The following is an 11,357-nucleotide window of genomic DNA, read 5'->3' on the forward strand; positions in this document are numbered from 1 at the left end:
TTGTTAGCAGCGTAATTTTTTCGATACCAAATTAGTAGTTAACCCTATTATTTATTTATAATAATAATGTTAAAAATACATAATGTCATGATTCATAGATTATGTCATTTTTAATTATTGAAACATTATATTCATATTTGTATTACATCTAATAATTTTATTCTTGCAGCATAGTATTTAATTTGGGTTTAAATCTAGTTGTTTTAGTTACGAGCCCTTCTCCTTCTTCCAACATCATTGCTGCTGCATTGTTAGTTTCATTAATCAGTGGAAAAGGCAGAAACATCATTTTGTGATGAAGTTCATATAAATCAAGGTAATCATAAAACTTGCTTACACATTAAGATGGATGGTACATAAGTACATTGGATATGTTTGAAATTGAATTGCTAAAACTCATGAGAGCTGAGCATCACAGGCGGCGTGTATGTAACAATGATAGATGTAGAGCGTGTATCTAACATGAGAGCCCATATAGCAACCCGAACCAACTCGTATACCTGGTCATAATTATATATATAACTTTTATGTGTTTTCTAACTCATAACGCTAATCCTATCTCACTAATGTTTAGATTTTAATGTGTTTTGGTTTTAGTTTCTTTCAAAGATTATTCACTAGACTTTTGTATTTAACTTCTAATATTTCTATTGCACTTTTATATTTTCATTAGACAAAATTATTTAGTATTAATATGTTTGGATTTTGATCAGTTTAATTTTTAATATATTTCATATTTAATATGTTTGCATTATTTCTGTTGATGTTACATGTTTATTGTATTTCTTGAATTTTTAAGATAAAAATTTGCCAATTTGGTTTTTTTTTTAATGAACTTCAAAGTCATCAGGTACCCGCTACCCGAACCGAACCAATCTGCTCTTAATCGGTTGGGTTTGATTCGGGTACAAGCACAAAAAAATACAAATCTGAACCAAACCAGACCAATTACTTTTTGATCGGTTCAATTCTAATTTTATCTTAAACTCAAACCAAACCGACCCGTGCTCACCCCTACTTGTAATTAAGAGGTTCTAAACATCTACTCTAAGATGCCCTGGTTTTGACACTAAAATGCTATTTTATACTAAAATTATCTTTTACAAAAATATGTATTTATATATGCATGATATAAGAGCCTGGTAGCCTGGAGGATCCTCTGAGTAATGTTTCATGTTCTGCCTCCACTTTGCTTTAATTGATATTATTCTAGATTTGAATGTGTGTGAATCACAAAAAAATATTAGAATACAAATGAGAGTACTTTTTTATTAAGAAAAAAAAAGTAATTTAAAATTATTTGCTTGTAAACGTATATTAGTAAGTGCTACATTATTAGTTTCATGAATTAGTGAAATCTCGTGAATATATAGATAGTGTCTCAAAAAATTGTGTAAGTACATTTTCTGTTGCAAAAGGGCACTTTCCAAATATTAAAAAATTAGAAAGCAAAACTTTTCAATTTGAGAAACAGAAAAAACATTGATTTGGCAAATACCTCGTAAATTGAAATAGCTGTTTGAAAAAATAATTGGCGTATCAATACCCAAAACAGAGGCAGTGATAGAATAACAGAAATCAGAAAAAAAAAAATAGAAACAAAACACTAAAATTTTAATGTGAAAAACTCTTTCAATGTGAGAGACAAAAATTACGGGTTACAAAAAAAAGTACCACTATAATCAAGTAAGGATATAAGAGAATCCTAAATAAATGCACCAATCATGTTTACAGTAAGTCAAAACAACCAAATACTAATGCATATAAATGTGAAACATTTTTTTTTTATTTGATCGATGGATTAGACAACTCCTAATCCTAAGTTACACGCTCACACACACATGATATCCTCTTTTCTTGATCAAATTTGCACTACATAAAACTTGAACCAAAGACCTCTTGGTAAAAAAGAGGAACATATACCATTTGAACTAAGCCTCATTGACGTAAAACAAAAAAAAAATAAAAAATTCACAAAACCAGAACTACTTTGCGCATGGAAACCATATCTCACCCTCCAAATCTAATCTTAATCGTCCAACCATTCATAATGAAAAGTACATCCCAGAATTTGCTATCAAAATTTTAGGCCAATCCAAGATTGAACCACTTCCCAAAAAGAAAAAATCATCATTACAGTAACAATATGGTAATGAAAATTGAGGTCCATTTCGTCAAAATATCCTTACAAAAGTGCATATTATTCGAGTATCATAACAAATCGTAAAATTTAAAATTGTCAATCTATCTATCTATTTTTAATATATAAAAATAGATGGATAAGTATAGCCACATTATTTTTAAAGCATTTTTTTCTTCTTATTAATGTTATGTCATCAATATCGCTTACTTGACAAAATTTTAGAATCAATCATTCAATTTTTGCCAAATTAACTATTGTTTTCAAATCAGCAAAAAAATAAAATATACAAAAAAATATACAAATAAATGAATAATAGAAATATATGCAAATTAAGCTACAAAATTACCAACGACAATAATTAAAAATTAATAATATCTAATCAAATTTGTAACCTATAAGAATCCATATCCGTATATTTATTATATCTTACCGTTACAAACAATATAATAAATTTATAACACAATAATTAATTTATTAATTTCTATAAATAACTCATTAAATGTAATAAAATCCATTACAAATGTCATAATAATCTATTAATCATAATAAATTTTACGTTACAAATATTCAAATTTCATACTATTTGAACTACTTATATAAGTCTCTTATCACTATTTTTGTTCAAATAACATCAAATTTAGCACAAAAAATTTATTTTCGCACTATACAACATCTCAAACTTACTCAATGGAGTAACATTTTTTGGACAATATCACCAAACAAACAATTCGTCTATGAAAAATATTAACACCCACAAAAGAAAAAGAGTTTCTTTGCTTAGAAATGATTATATTAGATGAAAATATACAAAACAATGCTATTCATTGTTTCTTTTCTAATAACTTAAAAAAAAAATATAATCAATTTTTTTAACTAATTATTAACTATGATTTACTAACACTGCAGGAACATCTCTTCATGTAATTGTGAAGAGAAATATGATGAACAAATTCAAATATTTGTTACAAAAAGTCTATAATAGAAGATGCAAATGATTTGTATAGACCAATTAAAGGTACAATGAAAGCAAACTTTTTACAGAGTGGGTCAAAGAAAAATATTAACAGTTAATTTCACTTTATACTATTTCAATTACTCTTATTAAAAATAACTTTTTCAAAAAAAAATTCTGCGCATTTTTATTCTTTTTATTGTAGATGGCATTTGATAACTGTATGCACATTAAGAGATTAAGGAGAAAGAAAACCATACAAATTCAAAACACATCTTCGGAAGAAGAACATACATACAAAGATGGAACAAACAACAAAATAGAAAGTGCATACAATTCAACAATTCATAAAGAACATGCCTTCACAAGAACCTACGACAGAAAAAAGAAAGCAACAACTCTAACAATAACCAATAAAAGAAAAAGGAGGACGAGTGCCACATAAGAAGATTAAGTCTATCAACTAAAATAAATACAAAAATAAAATCACCAAATAAAAATGTCACTTTGTACAACTTCAATGTCACGGCCGAAAATGAGCCATGACCGGCACTCAGGAAAATAATCCCCCAGCAAGCCTAACATACGCAAATATAAGTTGAATAAGAAATTTACAAATATTTTACAAGTTCTAAAATAAATAATTATACATTTTTAACAAAAATTAAAATAATTAAGAATAGTTAGATCCTGCCAGTGACATATGGAGCATATACACCTAGGAACTCGATAAAGAATAGATACTCGTTGCAGATTATTACTCTTGAATAGAAAGTCTCACATAGTCAAGTATTTGTTCCTGAAAAATATTTTAGAAAAACGGGTGAGTTTTGCAACTCAGTGACTAGACAATACATCTATAATCGGCATGAGACCATATAAATATTATTATCAAAGAAATTTTAATTAGAAAATAATAATTGATAATAATAAGTGAATCAATAAGGGAGTTCTCATACAGAAATTAAATCAAAATTCCACACCTGGGCGGCTCCACCTCTATGGGTAGCCCTTTCCTCTTGTGTGTCCTAACAAAATAACAGATCTAACGTGTGGCCTACACGTTAGGCTAGCAACACCCTTGCTAGCTGAGGTCTGAGTTAGATGCATCTAAGTTAACGTCATAACCGCCGTTAACTACGGTTTTCTAATACGAGCCTCCCAAACCAATTCAAAACATATAATTTTAAATACAACAAATTTTTTATCTTTCAAATATATAAGGTATCGAATCAAATCAAATCATACTATACTTTCTCATCAGAATCCTTTCCAATCATATTTTTTCAATCATAACACACTTCAAATATATTTCAAAATCTTTAAACTAAGTGAATACCAACAAATACTTCAATGCTTCAAAAACAGATATTCAAGTAAATTCAAACATTTTAGAATAATGCAAAACTTTATCAAAAATATATATGGTCTCGAAAACAGATATTCAAGTAAGATCAAACAATTTAAAATAATGCAAAACTTCATAAAAAAAATATATATGGTCTCATGTATAGTTCCGAAATAAACTTCATAAAAATGAATTATTCAATTTTAATAAATCAATTATTTTAATCAATTTAAAACCGTTCTAGACAAATATAGTGAGTATAATTTAAAGATCATAATAAGTATATGTCAAAATAATTATAGATGCACAATCAAACAATTATAAATGTAAAGCCTATTCACAATGTGGTTCCAAGGGACCGAAGATATCAAACCCGGAGTGCCAAATTCAAGGTGAAGAGGATTGAAGTAGAATAAAACGAATGAGAGCAAAAATTTGGACCGGAATAGCGACAAAAGATGGAGCTAGCGATAGTTCTGGGAATCTAAAACAGGCAAAACTAAAATCGAATTAAAACAAGGATAAGATAAATTAAATGGTGGCATAATAGGACATGAAAGCTAGAGCAGAATCAAGGAAAAAGGCTGGACCGGGATAATGGCAGGAGCAGTTCAGCTCTAGCAGCACCAACAACTCCGGCGGCAAGGATGATGGCTTAGCTCAGATACATCCGAACGGTAACAGGAACAGCGCAACAGCGAATGCTCCCTCCTCCTTGGCGTTTCTCTCTCTTCGGGAACTCCTCTCTCTTCGAAGCTCCAAATCTACAACTACGAAAATGGCGGCGAGGCTGGCTTCGATGGCGGCGGCTAGGCGTTTCTTGGTGGTAGAGGCGCGGCGGCCATGGCAGCAGCAGTTCCATCTTTCCTCCAATCATGTAACTCCAATGACAACAGCGGCTTTAGAAAGACAAACCAAAAACAGGGGCAGAGCTCAGCAGCAGTGACAGATTCTTTCCCCACCATCGCGTTTCTTCCCACGGCGGACCCAACAATAGTGGCGGCGGATCAATCGCGATGGAGGCACGGCGGCGTCCCCTTCCTCTTGGCCTTGGCTTGCATCACGTCTCCCTCTTCTCTCCTCTCTGGCAGCGTTGACGATGAAGGAACGAGCTCGGCGTGCAGCACCAGGCGCGATGGCGGCAACAGCGGGACGTAGCACGACAGTGATGATTGGGCACGGTCCTGTCTCTCCCTACTTCCTCTTCTTCCCTCGCGGCTCCCCACTCTTTGGATCTCTCGTCTCTCTTCCGTGGGTGTGGCTGGTGGCTGGGTAAAGGGTTTCCCAATTTGAGAACTAGGGTTTCTGGTTTGGGGGGGGAAAAAAGAGAAGTAAGGGTATTTTAGGGATTTTACATTTTACCCTCCTTACAAAAATTTTTGCCCTCGAAAATTGATATAACCTGCAAAACTTTACTTGATTTTAGCACTTTACCAAACATGAGAAAGAACTATAATGAGGTGCAAAATTTACAAGATATGTTTGTGTTAAAAAGGCGTGGTTAACATTCACATACACTCTTGTTCCTTTGATAAGACAAACACCTATAGCACTCTTCAACTTGTACCAAAATCTCCTTAACTTTCTCCTCAGAACACTCGCACTTCCCAATCTTCTTATTCTGTTGCACATATGCAATATATCCATGGTAGCAATCGGTCTCACATCAAGACTTGAAATTTCAACTTCTCAAACTTCAGCATAACTTATCTTCACACTTCTTGTAATGTTGCACACTTACAAATTTCACCTTCCGCGTCCATAATTCGTGTTTTGTAGAACTAACGTATCGCTGGTTATATCTAGGAATCGCACGTGACATCGAAACAAGTTCGAGTTTACTCAGTGGAATACAAAACTTAGGATAGAAGATCAAACATCACGGACGGTGTTCGCAAGAATTCAGAAGGATGCGTAGGATCACAACTTAGCAATGATGTACAGAAACAATGAAGTGTTCTAGAAAGAAAGTCAATTTGCATTTTAAGAAAGAAATCCAAATCAAGGAACTTTGATAGAAACAATAAAAGAAGGATGGATTATTAAGTCGAAACGAGTTTAAACCAAATAAAAGAAGTACAAAGCTCATAGGAAATGGTCACTAAAGTCAATGTCAATGTTCACAAGGATTTAAGAGAATGATTAGGAATACAATCAAATAAGACATTCATCAACAATGGATAAAACTAAGAGAATTATTTCACATGCTCAAAGGAAAAATATGAAACGAACATTTCAAAGGAAATTATAAAAGGATAAATGCTATCACGTCAAACAAATTTAAGGCTAAACAAAAGATGCAAGGTTTATGAATTGGAGATTAATAGATGTCGGGCAAAGGTTTTTCCTCAAGAACCTCGGAGGATACCTAGGTGCACAATCACACAAGGATATGCATGAGCAAATGGGATGTGGTTGAAAGAGAATCGAGTTGTATTCAAAGAAAAAAAAAATCCAGGGTGAAGATCTCTTATAAATTAATGAAATAGGTGGTGCATTGCAAACAAGCAAGCTCAAACAACATAAGAAAGTTACTCAGACCATGTAGGAAAATGCAGGCAAGATCTAGGGCTATCTTATCAAAAATTCAAAGAATGATTAGGGACACAATCAGGCAAAAGAAGAATAAAATCAAAACTTTTTCAAAGAAGACCCGAAACTCCAGGAGACTACCACAAGATATAATGTATCACAACAAAGCATGTTCAGATTTACATCAAGTTGTTACATAGTTCACGTGGAGAAAAGCAAAGTCAACACTTATATTGTCGAGAATCTAAGGGATAGCCAGTAGCACGATCAGATCGAGATATGTTTAAGATGTATTGCATTTCAAGAAGAATTAAAACAAGGAACTCCCGATATGAAAGATAGAAGAATGAATGATATGTCAAATCACGCGGCACGATCAAAGCGCATACTTCAACACAAACTAACTCGAAAAGAATACCTAGCGTTCTCAAACTTAACGATTACCATTACTTAAAAAAAAAGAAAGGAGTTTAAAAGAACTATTTCTCACATGTTATAATTTCTAGTCCTGTATGCACCATGCTCAATAACCACACCACAAGATGTGATAACGCTAGATATTTTAACTCATGTCATGTTCAAGTGCTAAGCCAAACACATTACTATTAGATTATATTCCATGAAAAATATCCAGAAAACACATCTCAAGAAAAAAATATATGATCTTATTTCAAAACTTTCCGGTTTTTTCATATTGGAACTACCATGTTTACAAACATAGCCAATTCAAATAATGAGATTCATTATATGCACGTCAGTTTAAAACATGTTCCATGCAGAATTGCAGTAACATCCACATGGCCTACAAAATCAATGAGCAAAATAGATAAAATTTTTAAAACTAATATAATTATAAATAATTCTGTTAATTCGATTAATGAGTACTTGGCAATTTGAAGACTGAACCATTCAATTTATTTACGGAATGTCTTCCTGAAAATAATCTTATGCAATGATAAGTTTAAAATAGCAGGGAAGAACTAAAATCAAGTAAACCATTCTACTCTAAATCAACTTGGACAAGATTAGGCAATCCACAAAGTTGTGATGGTCTACATGTAGTTGTACATATAACTGCTTCCAAACTCACCTTGTCAAAATTTCAACAACAGCAATTCATTTTTCATAAATTAAAGAGATATAATTAGATGAGAGGGAAGAAATTTAAGATACAAATAGAAGGAAGCTCTGACTAAACTAAGGTACAATTGTCTGATTCTTTTTCAAGTGTTTTGAATTTGCTGCCAAAACTCATTTTTTTCAGCATATGACACATGAAAGAATGAGTAAACCAAATTCCTTTTTACATATAACAAGATTATTAGATAGCTTCCATCATGCACATGACAGAACATCTGATATTCAACTTAAAAACACTATGTTATTGTAGACCACTGACATGTTGAAGAAAGTTGCTAATAAACGAAAGAATATATTTTTTTTTTTTGCACAAGCAAAGTACTAAATTAACTGAAAGCTCTTAGATTGGAAAAGACCTTCGATCCCGCTAACCGATCATCTAAATAATTCACTACACCTAAGTAGAAAAAATCATCAATCCAACAAACAACAATACTACATTCATATGTTCATCGCATAGTCCTTCTTCTTGAGCAACTAAATAACCGTTTTCAAAATTTTTGATTTGAAAGAAAGGATTACAAGCAAATCAAAATTAGGTCATAACTCCAAAGATTATCAACATAAGAAGAAAACTCCAATATCGCTTATCAAATCTAGAACAAAGCAGCTCAATTAGTAACTCAACAAATCTATGCATTCCACAAATTCAAATAGAATTCTATAAAGGAATCAGATGGTAATTCGCAGCAAACATAGATTAAATCTTTTAAGTAATTCATGAACTATTGACATCAGGAATCATAGAACAACACGAAGATGAAGAAGATTAAAGCATACATTCACAAAATCGAAGAAAATTAGAACTAGATACAAGAGAAATTGCGAACCGGAACCAAAGCTGAAATCATTGCCAAAACACGTTCAAAAAAATCTACCAAAGGAGTATGTCAAGATTGGGTGCAAAAGGATAGGAGTAGTAAGAAGCGGCAGAGGACGCATGATCACAATAATCAGAAGACAACAATGACATAGAGGACAAAGAGGACATTCCTATAAGCCTTTGATAGTGCCACAATTTGTACAAATAGGCGCGCTTCTATTTATACAATTATGATCCTACTATAGGACACTTGCTCCATATTACACAGATTAAACCTAAGCTCTGATACCACTTTGTCACGGCCGAAAATGAGCCATGACCGGCACTCAGGAAAATAATCCCCAAACAAGCCTAACATACGCAAATATAAGTTGAATAAGAAATTTACAAATATTTTACAAGTTCTAAAATAAATAATTATACATTTTTAACAAAAATTAAAATAATTAAAAACAGTTAGATCCTGCCTGTGACATATGGAGCATATACACCTAGGAATTCGATAAAGAATAGATACTCATTGCAGATTATTACTCTTGAATAGAAAGTCTCACATAGTCAAGTATTTGTTCCTGAAAAATATTTAAAAAAAATGGGGTGAGTTTTGCAACTCAGTGACTAGACAATACATCTATAATCGACATGAGACCATATAAATATTATTATCAAAGAAATTTTAATTAGAAAATAATAATTGATAATAATAAGTGAATCAATAAGGGAGTTCTCATACAGAAATCACATCAAAATTCCACACCTGGGCGGCTCCACCTCTATGGGTAGCCCTTTCCTCTTGTGTGTCCTAACAGAATAACAGATCTAACGTGTGGCCTACACGTTAGGCTAGCAACACCCCTGCTAGCTGAGGTCTGAGTTAGATGCATCTAAGTTAACGTCATAACCGCCGTTAACTACGGTTTTCTAATACGAGCCTCCTAAACTAATTCAAAACATATAAGTTGAAATACAACAAATCTTTGATCTTTCAAATATATAAGGTATCGAATCAAATCAAATCATACTATACTTTCTCATCAGAATCCTTTCCAATCATACTTTTTCAATCATAACACACTTCAAATATATTTCACAATCTTTAAACTAAGTGAATACCAACAAATACTTCAATGCTTCAAAAACAGATATTCAAGTAAATTCAAACATTTTAGAATAATGCAAAACTTCATAAAAAATATATATGGTCTCGAAAACAGATATTCAAGTAAGATCAAACAATTTAAAATAATGCAAAACTTCATAAAAAAAATATATATGGTCTCATGTATAGTTCCGAAATAAACTTCATAAAAATGAATTATTCAATTTTAATAAATCAATTATTTTAATTAATTTAAAACCGTTCTAGACAAATATAGTGAGTATAATTCAAAGATCATAATAGGTATATGTCAAAATAATTATAGATGCACAATCAAACAATTATAAATGTAAAGCCTATTCACAATGTGGTTCCAAGGGACCGAAGATATCAATCCCGGAGTGCCAAATTCAAGGTGAAGAGGATTGAAGTAGAATAAAACGAATGAGAGCAAAAATTTGAACCGGAATAGCGACAAAAGATGGAGCTGGCAATAGTTCGGGGAATCTAAAACAAGCAAAACTAAAATCGAATTAAAACAAGAATAAGATAGATTAAATGGTGGCATAATAGGACATGAAAGTTAGAGCAGAATCAAGAAAAAAGGCTGGACCGGGATAATGGCAGGAGCAGTTCAGCTCTAGCAGCACCAACAACTCCGGCGGCAAGGATGATGGCTTAGTTCAGATACATCCAAACGGTGACAGGAACAGCGCAGCAGCGGATGCTCCCTCCTCCTTGGCGTTTCTCTCTCTCTGGGAACTCCTCTCTCTTCGAAGCTCCAAATCTACAACTACGAAAATGGCGGCGAGGCTGGCTTCGACGGCGGCGGCTAGGCGTTTCTTGGTGGTAGAGGCGCGGCGGCCATGGCAGCAGCAGTTCCATCTTTCCTCCAATCATGTAACTCCAATGACAACAGCGGCTTTAGAAAGACAAACCAAAAACAGGGGCAGAGCTCAGCAGCAGTGACAGATTCTTTCCCCACCATCGGGTTTCTTCCCACGGCGGACCCAACAGCAGTGGCGGCGGATCAATCGCGATGGAGGCACGGCGGTGTCCCCTTCCTCTTGGCCTTGGCTTGCATCACGTCTCCCTCTTCTCTCCTCTCTGGCAGCGTTGACGATGAAGGAACGAGCTTGGCGTGCAGCACCAGGCGCGATGGCGGCGACAGCGGGACGCAGCACGACAGTGATGACTGGGCGCGGTCCTGTCTCTCCCTACTTCCTCTTCTTCCCTCGCGGCTCCCCACTCTTTGGATCTCTCGTCTCTCTTCCGTGGGTGTGGCTGGGGGCTGGGGAAAGGGGTTCCCAATTTGAGAAC

The 11,357-nt window shown here is 33.7% G+C and overlaps 1 protein-coding gene across 5 annotated transcripts in view; it reads right to left on the minus strand.

Moving 5' to 3' along the window:
• The window catches only part of LOC107622953 (putative disease resistance protein At3g14460), a 65,155-nt gene that overhangs the window by 22,638 nt on the left and 31,160 nt on the right, over positions 1 to 11,357 (minus strand). For 2 of the 5 annotated variants that reach the window (XR_002356888.1, XR_002356887.1), the window contains one exon: positions 5,264 to 5,748. The exons of the other annotated variants lie outside the window; for them this stretch is intronic. The gene's annotated coding sequence lies outside the window, so the exon portion shown is untranslated. Of the gene's footprint in view, positions 1 to 5,263; positions 5,749 to 11,357 lie in introns of those variants that run through there. 5 annotated transcript variants of the gene reach the window in all.

Source organism: Arachis ipaensis, chromosome B02, assembly GCF_000816755.2.
Source record: "Arachis ipaensis cultivar K30076 chromosome B02, Araip1.1, whole genome shotgun sequence".
Lineage (NCBI taxonomy): Eukaryota > Viridiplantae > Streptophyta > Magnoliopsida > Fabales > Fabaceae > Arachis > Arachis ipaensis.